The sequence below is a fragment of the Sphaerodactylus townsendi genome, linkage group LG02 (genome assembly GCF_021028975.2).
Source record: "Sphaerodactylus townsendi isolate TG3544 linkage group LG02, MPM_Stown_v2.3, whole genome shotgun sequence".
In the NCBI taxonomy this organism is placed as follows: Eukaryota; Metazoa; Chordata; class Lepidosauria; order Squamata; family Sphaerodactylidae; genus Sphaerodactylus; species Sphaerodactylus townsendi.
The window spans coordinates 146,904,397-146,922,079 of record NC_059426.1 but is presented as its reverse complement, the minus strand read 5'-3'; positions in this window follow the sequence as shown (position 1 = coordinate 146,922,079).

The following is a 17,683-nucleotide window of genomic DNA, read 5'->3' as shown; positions in this document are numbered from 1 at the left end:
TGCAGTGACATAGTTTCCAATTTTGGGCCAGTGTCAACGTGATTGTCCCCCCTCTCCAAAAAAGAAACCTACCAGGTTGCCAACTACTTGCAGAATAAACACCAGATCCACCATTGGGTTCTGATCGTTTGTTTATAGATAAAATGACTTCATGGTGTTGCTAACTGTGCAGAGTCCCCTGGTTATTCATTGTGGAAGGAATTGTTCCCTTTTGCTATTTCACTTCAAGCCATGCAGGATGGACAAGACTGTTTTTGTCATTGCCTCCATCCAGACAGGCAGCCCACAGCCTCTTGCACTATTGTGACTGAGTGTTTTTTACATATTTTGTAACAGGTTTGTACCTTTTTGATGTATTGCGAGAGTCGACACACTGGCAGAATCTTAAAACAATTTTACTGTGACTTTTTTCTTCCCTTGCAGCTTCTCATTTAAAAATGTTGTTCTGGTTTTGAATTGTGGGAGAAAATGTTGAATAAATGCAAATGAAAATTCTACCTAGTCTGAAATTATTTCTTCATTGTCATGTTCATTTAATTTTCCCCGTACCACAAGCTTGCATACAGGTGAAAGAATAAGAGAGACAATTTATAGCAATGTTTAGCCTCTGGGTTAGGTCATGCCCTTTCCTTGCCAAAAGATGTTTCTGAAGGTATTGTCACCCATCTCATACACACACGCAGGATCTGAGTCCTTTTCCTATGCCTCATTATATGATTGTTGTAGCCACATTTCATAATCTATAAAAAGAGGATGTGGTAGTTGCCTTAGTTTCATTTTGGGGTAAATTTTAAAATGTTACCATGTGCAACAAAGTTGGACACTATTCTGGTCAAGCCTGATTCAGCTACAGGCATGTATTTAAGAAGTCCTAGGCATTTAGTTAACTTTCCTATATCAGATCATTTAATTCCTGGAAGGACATTGACTTCAGCATTTTAGGTTCATTGTGGGTCTAGTACGCAAGAAGTACTGTTAGAGAATCTCTGCTTTCATTTTAAACTTTTATTAAAATATAACTATCTCCACCTTTAATATTATCTAACTCAATAGAAGATTATACCATCTGTTATAGCTACACATTTGGTTAAAAGAGAGCAATTACATGAATCCATAAAAATATCTTACTGAAGATAAGCAAATCACAAGGTCCCTTTGAGAAGAAGCTCCCAATCAACTTACCTTTCCATATTTATGAAGCTTTTAAAAAATCATATCCTAACAATAGTTAGCTGTCACACTTGATAAAGGGACAGATTCTTAGCCAATTAATCATATTTTGTAGTCAAATGGGGGCTCATCTGCAGATACTTAACTCTGCAGATCAAGCCCACAGCTTTGAACACTTGGGGGACTCTCCAGGTTTGCAGAAAAATCTGAAAATGTGTTTAAAAATATACTGGATGGGGTGCTGTGTGGTTTCCAGGCTGTATGGTGGTGTTCTAGCAGCATTCTCTCCTGACGTTTCGCCTGCATCTGTGGCTGGCACCTTCAGAGGATCTGATAGGATCTTCGACAATACAGAATACTGGATGTTTAACAGCCCAGTCCACACAAAGTGTACAGGTGAGTCCAATGTGCCAGAGGCAGTGCCGCACCACCTCCAATGAGCTTCCCCAGAGATGCAGGGAGGGGAGAAACTCAAAAACGCTCCCCGCTGGTGGGACTCCCCCAATGGGACCTTATGCACTAAAGCCACTCACTTCAATCTAGCATACCTTCTAATCCTGACAAGACTCACAATTTTAATCACTATAAATTGCCAAATGCAGCTAATTAAGCCAACATTTTGTGTCCTTGTATTTATTACAGTCTTTCAAATAGTCACAAAGTCTATTTGTGTACCACAAAGTCTTTGTAGACATCCCCCCTACCAAAAAAAAAGGGGGGGGGAGGGAAGATTGTTCCTATTTTGTAATCTGCATCTGAGGAAGGGGAGGATAAATTCATTACATGAATAATTTTTTCTGCTTCCTGTGTACTGTCTACAGAATTACTTTCCAGCCACAAAATGGCAAAAGAGCTCATCCCATAGGGAATGTCAAACAAGTTAGAGACTTTGATAGACATCTCTTCAATTTCAAAACAACCTTGAATATTCCAGTGTGGTATGGCATACACTTGTAGCATGATGAGGAGGGCAATTTCTGAAATGAAAGAATAATGTTATTCATTTTCCTCGTTGCCCTCCCATCCTGCAAGCTATGTCTCAAGGGTTTATAGAGCATGTGCCTGCCTGTTAAGAGACCTGTGCCACAGTGGAATGTGATTTTGATTCTCACAGGGTTAATGAGAGGCCACTTTGAACCTATGACCTCCAGTGGCTTATTGCTCCTGTCCTATAAGACTGCCCTCCTCATTGCCATCATCTCTGCTAGGAGTATGGAAGATCTGTGGGCTCTCAGGTATGATCCACTTCCAATGGATTCCATCAAGAAAATGTTCTGCTGTGCCCTGGCCTAGAGCATTCCTAAGCTGGTTTCAGTATTCCACATGGGTCAGGACATGGTGTGGCCAGTGTTCTTGCCCAGAGGAGCAGTCCCTACATGCATTACACAGACATAGAGCATTGCTTTTCAACCTGCATATCACTGCAGATATAATGAAGGCCGATAAACTTTTCATTCTGGTAGGGGACCACACAGGGAGGTTCCAGTGGGCAAAGCAGTTCTGCAGGTGTTAAATAGACAGCCTCATATAAGAGGCTAATCTAAACTTAAGAAACACAGATACTACCTTAGCTTCTCCATCCTTTGTTGCCAATATTTGCTCATTGGCAATTTAAGCAGTTTATTATTTCCTTCTCTGGGAAAATGTACTTTCCTGAGATTTGGGTCTCCTGGACATAAGGTAATCTTGCCACAGCAGCCCCATCTATGAATACTTAAATCTGGCAATTGGGGGCCTGGGCAGACAGGACAGATAATCCTTTTTAAAACAAACCTTAGAAAAGCTCCAGGTATGCAAAAAAAATCTCAACGCTTAAAAGGGGATGGGGTTTAAAACAATATTAGTAACTGAACCTTTAGAAACAAATGCCTTCAGTGACCATCACTAAGCAACTAAGCACTGAGCCCTTCAGGGGTAGGGTGGTCTATTGAATCGAATAAATAACAACAACAACAACAACAACTTTCAAGGCTTGGTTTCTCTCAGTAAAAAGCAGGGGAAAGGCCAGGGACCTTTCCAGGCTGCTTTGGCCTTTGAAGGAGGAATTGTGAGGGCCAGACCTGGCAGCAAACACCTAACAACTTACTACCATGCAACTTGCATGACTGACACAGACCTGCCTGCTTGCTACTGATCAAAAGCAGCTACCCCATGAAAGCCAATGTGTTATATTGGTCACTTATAACTACGATCAGAAAGACCCAGGTTCCACTGTGTGTTTTAATCTTTCAGCGAGCATTCACCAGGGCTAGGCCTGGCAGCAACCACTGGGCGACTTGCTACCATGCAGCTTCCATGAATCACACAGGCCCTGCTGCTTGCTACTGTTTAACAGCCATTCCAGGTCAGAAAATGAAAGATCCAGTTTCAAATCACTATTAGCCCACAGAGCTCACTGGATGACTTTGCGCTAGTCACACACTGTCAGCCTAGCTCACCTCACAGGGCTCTTGTGAGGATAAACTGGATGAGAAGAGAATGGGGTAAGCTGCTTGAGGTCCTCATTGGGGAGAATGGTGGGTATATGAAGCAAGTAAATTTAAAAATAGCAGAAGTGATGTAGGAGAAAGTTAAGGATATGGGTGCTGTCCGGGTAGTGAAATATTTTGGGGAAGGAAATGCAGGAGAATGCAAGGTGTTTTGCGCACGGGCCCAGCCCAGCCAGCACCATACAACCTAGATCAGAGTGATAGTCAGGCTGCCACTGTGCAACTTGGCCACATTTTTCCCCAGGGATAGGCAACCTGGTTGATTCCCCACTGGCAGGCTTGACCTAGATTCAACCTAGGTTTGACCTAGATTCAACCTAGGTTTGACTTAGGTATTCCCCACAGCCGCTGAGTTCGACACGGTTCCGTCCCAGCTTCACCCCCTCAAACTCTCAAATTCCGACTCCATCAGGGAGGTACAACTTTTTCAGCGAACCTAGGTCAAACTCAAGTCGAAGCCGGTAAAGTGGGGAATCATCGAGGAACTGTTCCCTCCGGTCAGCCAATCATAGTTCAGTGTTTTGGGCATGCTCAGAACGAAAGACTCGCGGCGGGGAAAAAGCACCTCCTTTTAAAAAAATCCTTCTTGTATATGAAGCTATGGCCATACATATAAGCAGTACACGTTTACACACTGCTTTTAGCTACATAGAGCACTGATTTGTGGCTATGTTGCCGTTATGTAAAAAAAAAACCGGACACACGTTCACGTTCCTATGGTAACACAACAGCCAATCGGAAACAAAGAGCAGAAGAGGCGCTGAGGTGATCCCGCCCTCTGAGCTCAGCTCTGGTGGGACGAACTCGGCTGCTGTGGGGAGTAACAATGGAGTCGACCTAGGTCAGTTCCTTTTCAGGGAATCGGGTTGAATCTAGTTGACTCTGCAGTGGGGAATCAAGGCCAGACAGAGGGGAGGAGAGAAGGCAGATGCCAGACAGGCAGATAAAGTTAGGTAGGAAAGAGAAATGTAGACAAAGGAAGGAAAGATAGGGATAGAGAAAGAGAAAATAGTATAGGAGAGGAATTTCTTGGTTTCTCTCAGTAAAAAGCAGGGGAAAGGCCAGGGACCTTTCCAGGCTGTTCTTGTGAATCTATGTTCTTGTGAATCTTCTGCTTGTTCTGAGCCTGTACAGATTTAAAAAAACAAACAGATGTATATATAGGGGATATTTTCCTACAGACTTGTGTGATAGGCCTATCAGCTGTAGATAGATCTCTACATGTTCAGAATCACAGTTTTGTTTTCTGGGGTAATTTATTTGGAACTGTTATATACACAGATCCCTTTCTGGAACAATAGCCTTAGAACAGGGATCTGCAACCAGTGGCTGTCCAGATGTTCATGAACTACAATTCCCATCAGCCCTTGTCAGCATGGCCAATTGGGGCTGATGGGAATTGTAGTACATGAACATCTGGACAGCCGCAGGTTGCAGACCCCTGCCTTAGAAGGACAAGACTAAGAGAGGATAGCAATTAAGAAAGTCTTCATTTTCTTAACAAGATATAATGCTGAAAAAATTGAAATGCAATGGACAAAAGCCTAAAACACCGTTTCAGTACAGCAGTACAACCATAGCAATACTCACTACGCTTGGTAGTAGCCTAATCAGAGTCCAATGCGGAGTCTTGGGGGGGGGGGGGGAATAAAGAGAGAAAACAGAACAATACACTTTCCTGTTCTTCTTTCCTTTTGGTAAGTTCAAACCTCAGGTGAGTGCAGACAGATGAACATTTAGGGCGGAAGTGGAGTCCAAATATAGCTATGCTGACAAGGGATAGTGTAATACTGGTTGTGGTGGGTTTTCCGGGCTGTGTGGCCGTGGTCTGGTGGATCTTGTTCCAAATGTTTCGCCTGCATCTTTGTCTGGCATCTTCAGAGGTGTATCACAGAAAGAAGTCTGTTACACGCTGTCTAGCGAGAAGGGAAAGTTTAGTGGGGTATATATTCACCATGTCCCAGGGTGGGGAACCAATCAGTGTTTGGGTGGAACTTGCTATGCAAAGGTGTGGTTGAGTGCATTATATTGCAGGTGGGGTTATCAGTCCATTTACATTTGTAGTCACATTTGCATTCCCTGCAACAGCAGTAGTATTGGTAAATGCAAATCCTGTGTCTGGGTGGAGTTCATAGTGTAATAGTTGACGTGGGGGGACTGAGTTAACTGAAGTAGAAGATCCATCAAAGCCAAGCAGCAGCTTGATGACATCCCCGGCATGGGATGGGACTGATCTACCAGGGTATGCTATATTGGAACAGAGATCAGGGTCCTCAGGTCTAGCAAACTTGAATTGGTTACTCCTGATCATAAATGTGAAAAAGCACAGGAGGCTTTAATCAATGCACTTTCAGCAGCATATTAGCACCTGGAATACTCCCATGTGACAGCATCCAAGGCAATCTCTGCTAGTTTGGGAGATTCTGCTTTGATATCAAACTGGAAATTTTATCCAAGCCTCCAGCAGTTATGTTGAAAGACCTTTCAGGGTTGAACAAATTTAGCAGTAACTGCAGGAATGAGGATGACTTCATTGGTAGTACCACCACTCCTCAGGTTTGCAGAAAATTACAAAAGGAGAGGGGAGGGAAAATGTAAGATTTTGGGGGAAAGACTGAGACTTTGCAATGCTACATTGTGAAATGCCAATCAGAATTTGGGAGGAAGGAACGGGGAGGGAAGGAGGAGCAAGAACTGCCACAGCCATATGAGCAAAGGGAGGTGAAGGGAACAGCGCAGAGCAGGCAACAGGAACCACTGCCACCGCAACGTGAGGAGGCAGGATGGGAGTCTCACAGATCACCCATTTGCTATATCTAATTCTGAACCAGACAATAGAATTTGGATCAACTGCATCACACACACACTCATACACAGTGCAGCCAAGGTCAGACAGGAAGGGCTTTTCTACAAGCCTGAAGCCCCAGGTTGGCAAAAAAAACTAAAAAGTTGGGTGACAAAACCATCAAATTTACAGATGTAATGGCTATTTCTTAAGGATGGGGTAAAATACACTAACAAAACAGGGTGGAACTTTGTTCTCTGCCACTGTACCATGTTTAATGTTCTCCTTGACAAAAATAATATTCCACATTCAGAAAATTATCCCTTTATCCCTGTTGTACCAGTATTTAATTTGCAAGGAATATTTTAAAAAGGAGAGCATTCAAAAATTACATTACTCTTTCATTTCAGAACCCCCCCCCCCCCCCCCCCCCAAATTTTTTTTTATGCTTCAAGTGTATGCCATACCACACTGGAATATTCTAGGATGTTTCCAAACTGAAGAGATGTCTATTGAAGACTCTTGACTTGTTTGGTATTCCCTATGGGATAAGCTCTTCTGCCATCTTGTGGCTGGAAAGTAATGCTGTAGCCCAAAAGGTGAAAGACACTACACATGAAGCAGGAAAAAAATGTAATGAATTTACCCTCTGTTTCCTCGTATGCAGATTGCAAAATAGGAACAATTTTCCCCCCTTTTTTTGCAAGGAGGGGATGCAAGGAGAGGACTTTGTGGCACCGGACTATTTGTAAGACTGTAATAAATGCAAAGACACAAATGTCTCTGCTTAATTAGCTGCACTAATTATTACAATTATGGGGACCTGTGCCCCATTAGGTAATAATCACACAACGCTGCACCTGGAAGCTAAAGATGAAAACACCCTACTGATTCCAAAAATAAATGTCAAAACTTCTTTTTACTCAGGGTATGTGTTACAAAATATCAGGCTTACACAATAAGCAATAACTCTTCCAGATTAATTGTTATTTCAATCAGGCTTTATCAAACCTATTCCTGTAAACAATAAATACAAATAAAAAATCAGGTGTGCATAAATTCATCCGTCTGATGCCCTCAAACAACTATAATTCATAGTTATTCTTCCTGGAGTATAGGCCACTATATTCAAACCCCTTGGAGCACAGCATATGTGTGTCATCTTTTTAATAAGAATATTACAAATTATACAAAATACAATCCAGTAAAGCAAAATTTAATATAAACACTTTCTTAAAATAACTCCCTACAGTCAACACACCCAGACTGCGGTTTCTACTGCTTTCTCTTATCACAGCTCCATCTTCAAAGAAAAGCAAACATAACTTTCCCACTTGTAATTTAAATAAGCCCAGCAGCTAATTGCTTCAACCTGTGTATAACAAAGTCAATTTTTCCATTAAATCCAACAGGTGTAGTATTTAAAGGAAAGCAACCTTAGTTCTTCCACAAGTGATTTAAGAATCCCTGTAGATTATTGCTCCCATTCTAGTGTTACAAAAATGCTGAAAAGTCCAGTGATTGATTTAACCCAACAGGTGCAGTTGTTCTCCAACACACATTTCATCTCCAGTTGCTGCAAGTCTCTTGATATCAGCCTGTGAATTCCTTTGATCCAATACTGTCAGGATTGTAAATCTCAGTGAGTCAGGAGGGTGATTTTCCTTTAAAAATTGCTGCACAAGTGGTGCTTCCACAACCTTTTTTTCTAATGCATGATAAGTGTTTTAAAATTCAAACTCTATCCTTCTTGGTGTATTTATCAGGATTAGAAGGTATGCTGCATTGAAGTTGTATACGAGATGCTTTTCACCTGCATGGTGTTAACTTGGCTGTGCCTGAAAAAGCTGTAAGACTGGTGCTTTTGAGAGGCTTTTCTACTAAAGGTAGTTGTAAGGTTTTGCTTCTTTCTGAAACCTATTCTGTGTAACACCTGTCATGACCCCGTCTGCAGTGTTCTGAGATGACGTAAATTTTGCTGCCACCTTGTCTTCCTTAGCATTTCCTACTTAATTTGCTGCCACTGAAGGGTCTCATCTGAGACTGGACGGCTTAGATATATTTGGTAGAATGACAGACTGGTCCATGTGTGGGGGTAGCTCGGAGATCAAAAGGAATCCTTTATTCTAAATTAAACAGCTGCTCTCACCAAGACATAGTGTTTATTTAGAAGTATAACAGCATTACCGTTTCTTTATGGTTCATAAGCATAATGGTTTCAGATAAGTATGGTTCTTCTTTCTTTAAAGTTCCTTAAGCAGACTCAGCCACAAAGGCTTATTTCCCTCACTTGCCACTTAGGCTAATAACTTGCATTAAAAATATAGATTTTTCTCACATCTCACAACACCTCACTCAGGCTCTTCACACACTCAAATCTTCACTCATAAACCCTCTGAACAAATCAGTCAGCCCCACTCTCCATCCAATGATAATTCCATCCAATGATAACTCACTTAAATAATCCATTGAGCCCTTCCCTTCCTTACTCTGTGCATTTTAAACTACAGCAACACATATTTTAAAAGAACCCACATTAAAATACAAAAATAAAACGCACACAAAAATGTTTACATAGCAAAGCACCACATTAGTGGCTAATTTTTACATCTGATTTTTACATTTGTAAACTTTGGTGAGGTCTAGACACCGTTAAAGTCAGTGTGGTGTAGTAGTTAGAACAGAAATGCAGGCACCTGAAATCACATCTCCACTCTGCTATGAAATTCGCCTGGTGACCTTGAACTGGTCACACACTCTCAATGTAATCTACCTCCCAGGATGTTTGTCAGAATAAAATGTTTTCCTGAATTCCTTAAAAGAATTACATGATTAAAATATGAAAGATTTTTACACCGCTTGTTGAGGGCTCTTCTGAACTTGCAATGCTGACTTTGGTGGAGACTAACTTATTGTAAGAATTCTTAAAATCACAGTTAACTGTGCGATTTAGTTTGAAACTAGTTTTTAATTGCACAATTGACGTTACACTCTTTTTTGCATAAATTACAATCATGTTTATAACCACTTCAGCAGCTTGACCATGTTACTAGCCCTAAGAAACTGCCAAGATGTTGTTGCATTTAACTGTATAGTAATGTGGTAGATTTATCGTGATGCCTCACCTTAATTTGGATCCTCATGTCTTATGTCAACAGCTGTCATGGCATTCACAGGCACCACACTGGAGACCCCTGTTTTAGGTCTCCAGCGTGTCTTTACATAATTTCATTCTGGAATAAAAATAGCACTGAAAAAACAGAATATTTTCTGATGAATAAAACTGTAAGGTTGGATTTCCGACAGAATAACCTGTATGATCCCACACATATATTCATTATTTAAAACTTTCAAAGAGTGAGGAACTTACATTTGGGGAAAAGTCTAAGGGGAAAAGGCCACTATGATAGTAATGATTCTGACCTAAAGCTAACACTCACATAACTACACATATCTTTCTGGCAACTATAAGGCACATAAATTGTTTAGTATTATAAAACAAGTTGGAAGCCTGTGAGGAATCATAGAGAAATAAATTATTAGGAAGTTTCTCATGGTTCATTAACATGCACTGCTAAGTGAAACCTCTATCTGTGGGTTCTGTGGGGCAGAACTTGGAATGAGTTTGCAACAACAAATTTTTAAAAATGGTTTACTTTCTTAACATAGAACATATAACATCAACATTTAACATCACACTTCAAGGTCCTGTTCAGATTGCATTTTCAAGTCCTTATATTTACAGTCTACTGATACTGCCAAGTCCAGTTCTTCTTTGCAAGTGGGTTGGCTCCTGAAGACTCCAAGAGCTTGATGAACAGGATTCAACACGATGAAGGTTTCCAGGAGAACTCTCACCCATTACAAACATAAAAAACCCTGAAACAATAAACTCCACATTTACAACATAGCAAAAATAAACAACTACCTTCCCAGTAGTTCCCGACAACATTGCAGTTACCTTAACTAGGTGTTAAGGGCTTATACAAATCAAGGTCCAAGTCTGGTAGCCTTGTCTCCTCCAAACCACATGAGCTCTGCAGCCTCCTCCTGCTTTGGGTCTCCACCCCTTTCTGGGTCAACCCATTCTGAGCATGGGGGTTACACTAAGCACAGATGATTACTTCCAGATCTTAGTTAAGGGCTAGTTGTGCAGCTGTACTGGATCAGACCTAGTGATTTTTCTAACCCAGCAAGGGAAAATAAAAGGTCCACACTGGACACCGGAGATTTTTAAAGTAAGACCCAGGGGAATCTGTTAATTCTGCAGTGGTTTTTCAAAGGAGAGGATAAGTTTAATAGCCTTTAGCTATTGATGGATCTACCATCCATTAATTGGTCTAATTGCCTTTTACAGCTTACTAAAATAAGGGTCATCATTATGCCCTGAGACAGTGAAGTCCGCAGGTTAGAGTGAAGAAGTACTTCCTTTTGTCTGATCTGAACCTCATTAGTTTAACGCCTCAACACGTTGCCCTGGTTATTGAGGACCGGGTTTATTGAGGATAAACCCTAGCATCTGTTATGTGGTTTCCAAGTATAACTTAAAGTGGAACAGAATTGCTGTGTTTATATGTGTCTGCTGAACTAAAAAAAAATCTTACTTTTCTCTACCTTCAGATACTGGTCATGTGAAAAGCCCTTTGCAGAATTGCTTTGGCAACAAGAATGGCCTGATTTGACTTGTGTAATATGTTTATCATGTGCCAGTTGCGCTGTAACATCTTAAGTCCTTTTGAAACTTAGTTAATTAAAACGTTCATTACCATGGATGCAGTACTGATAATGGGTTCCATTCCTACTGGCATATCAGATTCAGGTATGAACCAGTTCATTTCTCTTCTAGATATCCATTGGTCCATCTTGCCAGCCCCCCAATCTCCACCTGCACATTATAACAGTGCACCCCTTCCTTTCCTCCTCTGCCCCTGGCAACTTGAGAAAGGACTGAAACAGGTTGAGGGATGAGGTAGATTGTTAGGCATGGGGTCCTAGGACTCCTGTAGGTTGCAATCTGTCTGCTTTTTAGGAATAGTTTGTTTTATAACACTGGAAATGTTTTAATGTTAAGTTACATAGTAAGCCATCCTGAGCCTGGATGGGCAGGGTGAGGTATAAATGTAATAAAATTAATGTTTGTGATTTATTGGCTATTTTACATATGCTGGCTTTCATTACAGAGGATCTGAAGACATTTATTGGACATCATCACATTCATCTGAATTTGTATTGGGAGGGATTCCCAAAGGATGGTATTTTCTCTTGTAGGGGTGAGCCCGTGAACCCGGCAGAACCGTAGAAGGAGCGCTAGGCATGCCGGTGCCGGCTACGGCCTTCCGGGCGCACACGCTCCCCCAACCCCCGCTCCCCCATGAGTCACGGGTCGTGAACTGCCTGACTCGCGGTCACCAGGTGTCCCACACAAAGGGACACAAAGGCTCCTGCCCTCAGGTGAAGATTAGGCCCAGACATGGATGCTTCCTCCCGCACGTAGCAGCCCGATGAGATCATGCATCACATGATGATCTCCCGCTCTCCCGCTCTCCCGACCTCCCGTTCTCCCGCCTGCCCGACTCCTTTTACACGCCCCCATTGAAACCCTAATAAAAGGTGTGAGGGGCGAGCGCCTGGCAGAGTTTGCCAGGATCCACGGGATCCCGGCGACTTCCTACTGCTACGCTGGCTCTCTCCACCAGATGAAATTCCTCCGGCGTGTCGCTTCCTCTTCCCTGGGACCCTGCGTGGAGTGCGACTACAAGCTGGTGTCGAAACCCGGAATCCTCTAACCTCCGGCCAAGTGACTTACCGCTGCTGCCTGGGAAAGGGCTTCGGTAATCGATGCGTCCGCTGGATCGGCGCATCCAGGGACTCCACCCCCTGGAGGTATCGAATTTTCATCCGCTGGATCGGCACATCCAGGGATCCGCGATTCTCCGGACACTCTCTCGTCTGGTCGAACCAACCCGGTAAGCATGGGCGCTTGCTAAAGCACGGCTTTTGACAAGCCGCGTTAGCGAACTGAAAAGCGCTAGCTGAAACGCGGCAGGGTCTCCGGTAAAGAGAGAGGGGAACTGCGCCGGAATTGGTTGAGGAAATTGATAGGCAATGTCCATGGGTACCCAGAAAGGGGGACATTCAATCTTAAGTGAACTGGGGAAAAGAACATTGGGCGCACTCCTGCACAGAAGAGAGCCTCGTAGCCGCCGATAATGCAGCTGCTACAGGCGATGGAGACAGTGTTATGTCGCCATCCCAGCCTGCAGGTCCATGGTGTGCTTTGCCATGGATCTCCCCTCCTTTTGATCTTTCACCTTCAATTTCAAGCCCGGAATTTTCTCTATCCACTAAACAGGGGCATACTGTCCTACTCCCGTTTAAACTTGCTTCCTCCTCTCATTTTCAAACTCTCCCGCTCGTGCTCACCGTGGCCAAGGCCGCCTCCTTCTCTTGCTCCGCCTTCTGCTCAGCTTCTCCCTCCCGTTTCACAAGCCACCGCACCTCCCGTCCAATGCCACGTAATGGCGCGACTTTCAAAACTCTAGCAGAAGCGTATTACCCACGATCTGCAGAGGAAGGGAAAACCCTGGCGGAGAGCGATGCCCGACCTCCTCGCCGAATCTGCCCAGCCCACTACACTGACCACGTGGGGGAGGACGGCGCCGTCCAGCGGGTCGTGAGTATAAGCCCCATGGAGGCTATAACGTTCTCACTACAGGGCTCCCGCGGGCAATGCGGGGCGTGGGGACCACCAGCCCTATGTGAGGAGGGGCATGTTGGAAGCCGTCATGCGGAATCGCGTAATGGTTCCAGGACTGGGAAAACCACTTTTCACATGCTCTTGAGACCCTGCGCGAATTTGTTGTTTGGGAAAGCGAATACCGCCAACAATGCATAAGCAGAGGAGCAGCCTCTGGAGGAGCTCTATACCGCCATGGCGCCAGCTCTATGGCTCGCGAGGCTTCGCCCTTCCCAACGCAGCAGATGCGTCCTGCGGAGTCTGCCCTTAAGGTTGCCTCTGACTGCGCCTATAAGGCGTTTGTAAAGAGTGCCCGCTGCCGGACCCAGCCGACCCAGAGCTTTCCAGCGTTGACCCAGAAGCCTCCAGGATACCGGCTGAATTCCTGAACAGGCTCCAGGAGGCCCTGCAGAGGCAAGTCGACAATGGCGCAGCCCAACCTGCGAAGAAACTCCTCATGCGCCTGCGCCAAAGAGAGCGCCTCCGCTGAGTGCATAGGCGATCAGGCTTAGGGAAGAACCCGAGCTGGCCGACATGCTTAAGGCTTGCCAGGATGCTCCGGATCTTCCGCCCATCAGGCTCCAACCTCGCTAGCCGCAGCACTCTCCACCCACCGGGGACAGCCCCAAGACAAGTGCTTCCAACTTCGCGGCAAGCGGGGACACTTCCGGAGGGATTGTAGGTCACCCAGTGGGGGCTTACAACCCCGACGGAGGAGGTTTCTCCCCTGGGAGGCGAAGGCCCCCAGGGAAGCCCAGTTAAATGCCCCCGATGCCGGGAGGGCTTCCCACTGGAGAAGCGAGTGCCCGTCCGAAAACTGTTACCCGGGCCCCTCCCAGCCCAGGACCAAGGAGAATACTAAGGACCAGCCCGAGAATCAAGGCCGGAATTAAACCACCTCCTCCCAAGCCCGGTATCTCCCTCTCCTGCACCCAGCCTCTCTTTCCCTCAAAGTTTCCCAATGAGGATCCTCGTTGTTCCGACCCAGTGCAGCGATCCCATCCCCCCAGAGGCACGTCCGGTTAATCCTGCCCAAAGCCTCCGCCCACTGAGCAGGGACTGTTTGTAGCCGTTCGAGAGTCATTTGACTCTACACATCAAGGAGCCGTTCACATTCAGGTGTGGACAAACATCCCACGCAGGAGCTGCCCAGTGGAACCAGCTGCGCACAGCTGATCCTCCTGCCCCACATGCCGCCTGCCGCCCGATCCAATAAAGGCCCACGAGCCCAGATCGCCATCGGGGCACAAGCCCGGCTTTTCCACCGTAGCAGCGGTGGAAACGCCCATCGGCAGCTCCGCCCATACCTGGAGCTCACTTTAGAAGGGTGTCCATTCAAGGGACTTGTGGACACCGGCTTGCCCGACTCAACTGTCATCAAGAGCAAGCCGAGTGGCCTGATCAGTGGCCAACCGCCCGAGGAGGCTTGCCACGTGCATTTGGGGGGGGTGGGGGGGAAGCGAGACTTCCTTGAGCGGAGCAGACACCGCCCTTTCGCGGTCCGCAGTCAGGAGCTTGGCGACAGCTCACAGTCCGCCCCATCGTCTTGGACATCCATGTTAATTTGTGGGGCAGGGATCTCATGAGTCAGGTAAAGACGACTCTAATTTGGGATGGATAAATCCACTCCCGCCATGGCTGCTACCCAGAAGAAGAACAGATAGCAGCGGGCCACGTTGAGATCCCTACCCCCCGGCTCTAACTGTGTTTCCTACCTCCACCCCAGAGCCCTCGCTCTGAAACGCCCTTTTTCTTTCTCTCACTTCGTTCTATTTTTTCGACCAGCAAAGGCGGGAGGGCCAATTGGCTGACTGGCCCTCCCTGGATTAAAATCTGGGCCCGTCCTGGTACCGCAGCACTGCCAGGACAGGCCCCAAGTTAAGGGGAGGCCGCCGCCATCTGCACCTACTCACAACCCGTTTGGGTTGTGGTCGCCTGGTGCTTGGCGTCTTATCAGCAATACAGCAACGCTCTATCAATATCATGTTAAAGGCCGAAGCTTGGCGGAAGCTTTCGCCCAGCAGGGGAGTGGTTTTGGCGGCCTTCCCCAAGATACTCAAATTCGGTCCCAAATTCTGAACGCCATGCCTGCCTCGACCTCTGCGATCACGGTAAGTATACCTGCCCCAGGGTGGAACCTCCCCCAGCCCTTTGTCCCAAAGACCAACTCCCAAATGTGTGATTGTCTTGCTCTTCTGACGCATCCTGATGACGTCCTTGAAGCCAACTCCCCATAGGAGTTGTCTGCCCTTCGTACCCCCTGTCCCATGCCCAAACAAACTAAAGAAAGGGGAGTGGTAGGCGGGGCCTCCATGGCCTGCCCCCCCTGCAGAATTGAAATCCAACAAATCGAACCTGCTCCCACGCCCACTCCCACACGGGCCAAAACCAAGCAGGGGCCGGCCCCTCATAACCTGGGGAAAGGGGTATGCTTCCAATCCCTCTCCCTACAGTCTCCAGTGGATTCCAGCTTGCCGCCATGTCCAGCCAACCCATGGAGATGGCACCCAGAAGGAAACCAACCCGATCCCGAGGAGATGGGCGGATCTCCCTGGAAGATCCGGCCCCGCTGCCAGCCAGACGGAGTGCCGCCAGTGCCAAGAACGGCTCCGAGGGACCCAGATGACTTGGGGAGGCGTCGAACGGCTGACCGGCCAAGTGACTCAAAGAGCTGCTGCGACAGCAAGGCTGCCCAGCGAGGCGCCCGAGGGTCTCTGCGCTCACCATCTTTCGCGATCATCACTGCAAACTCCACGAGAAGTCACCATCATCTGCCTGCTCTGCTGCCTCTTGCCGGTGGCAGCTCGGTCACCCCCAACCCTTTTGGGAATGATCAACCAAAGTCCAACATCTGGGGGCTGGTTCGCTGCTGCCTGCCAGCGATCTCATCCTTCTGCCTGGGCCAATATCACCGGGGTACAGGAAGCTTGCTAAGCTCCTGCCCTACTCCCCTGTCCTGCACAAGGCCCCTGGAGATTTCACTGGAAAAAAGGAAGTCTGGCCTGAGGCCCCTTTCATGAAGCGCCACGATCCATCCGGTACTCCATGGCGCCCGATTGGGGACCCGTTGTTCCAAACCCTCCCTGCTGGCAGCTCTTTCTCCTCATCACCCCAAACCGTGCGCCAACCACGAGTCCAACACTTGCGCCCGCATTGCTGATGTGGCGGGACGAGGAGAACTGGCCCGAGCCCAGTCGCGGCTCAATAACTGGAACTGCATGCATGTCGAGGACATTCCCCCCATATATGGAAACATCCTCCTCTCTAAAGGCTGGTTCTGGACTTTGCGGGGAGAAGAACCTTCAACTACATCCCCGCTTGCCTTTCTGCGGAACTCTTTGTTGCCTCCAGCCGTCTTACCATCGTCCTGCCTCAGGGCTCCACCCCGGGAGCCCAAGCGCCCGTTGCCGCTCCACTCTTTCCCTCGACCCCTTCCTGCGGGCGGCCAGCGGTCAGCTTCTTTCAAAGCGAGTATGTTTCCCTCAGCTGACCTCCCTGGTGGGAGTCCCGGACTACGCCACCTACAACATCCTAAGACTTATTGGCGAGCTGGCCTGCGCCCTTCATGCGAAGTCCATTAATTCCACCTCCACCGCTCTGGATGCTCTGGCCTCCGAGCAACAAGAGCCGATCAGCGACTTTGGAATGTCGATGCGCTATTGATTATTTGTTATTACTGCATCACCAAGGTTGTGAGAATGTACATAATATGTGTTGTTTTAATCTCTCTGATAATTCCCATTTTGGATTCATATGAAAGTGCGTGAGTTACAAAATGTTGTATCTAATCTGAAATATGATGTGTTGCCTCACTGGTGGTCAGCCCGCTTTGGAGCTGGCTGCCGGAGGATAGTTAAAGCGCTATTTGTACAATTCTTCATTGGTTTGATTGTATGCCTTGTTGTTGGAGTCTTGCCCTTGTTCAGTGTGTATCACTGCCTTTGCCTGTAATATTTGCTGTAAGAAACCCTTGACTTTCCCCTCACATGCATGCAACCAGGTCCTCATGCTGCACAAACAAACTCAGCCAGCTTGAGCAAGTCCCTGGGGAGAGAAAGAATCCCCTAAGTTGCCCCAACTAATTAGGCTTCCTTCCTAAAATATAAGAAATGGGGAGATGTAGGGGGTGAGCCCTTGAACCCGGCAAGGGCTAGGGCTTCGATAGAAGGAGGCGCTAAGGCATGCGGTGCCGGCTTCACGGCCTTCCGGGTGCACCGCACGCTCCCCAACCCAGCTCCCCATGAGTCATGGGTGCGTTGATGGAACTTTACCCTGACTTCGCGGTCACCAGGTGTCCCACACAAAGGGACACAAAGGCTCCTGCCCTCAGGTGAAGATTAGGCCCAGACATGGATGCTTCCTCCCGCACGTAGCAGCCCGATGAGATCATGCATCACATGATGATCTCCCGCTCTCCCGACCTCCCGCCTGCCCGACTCCTTTTACACGCCCCCATTGAAACCCTAATAAAAGGTGTGAGGGGCGAGCGCACGGCAGAGTTGC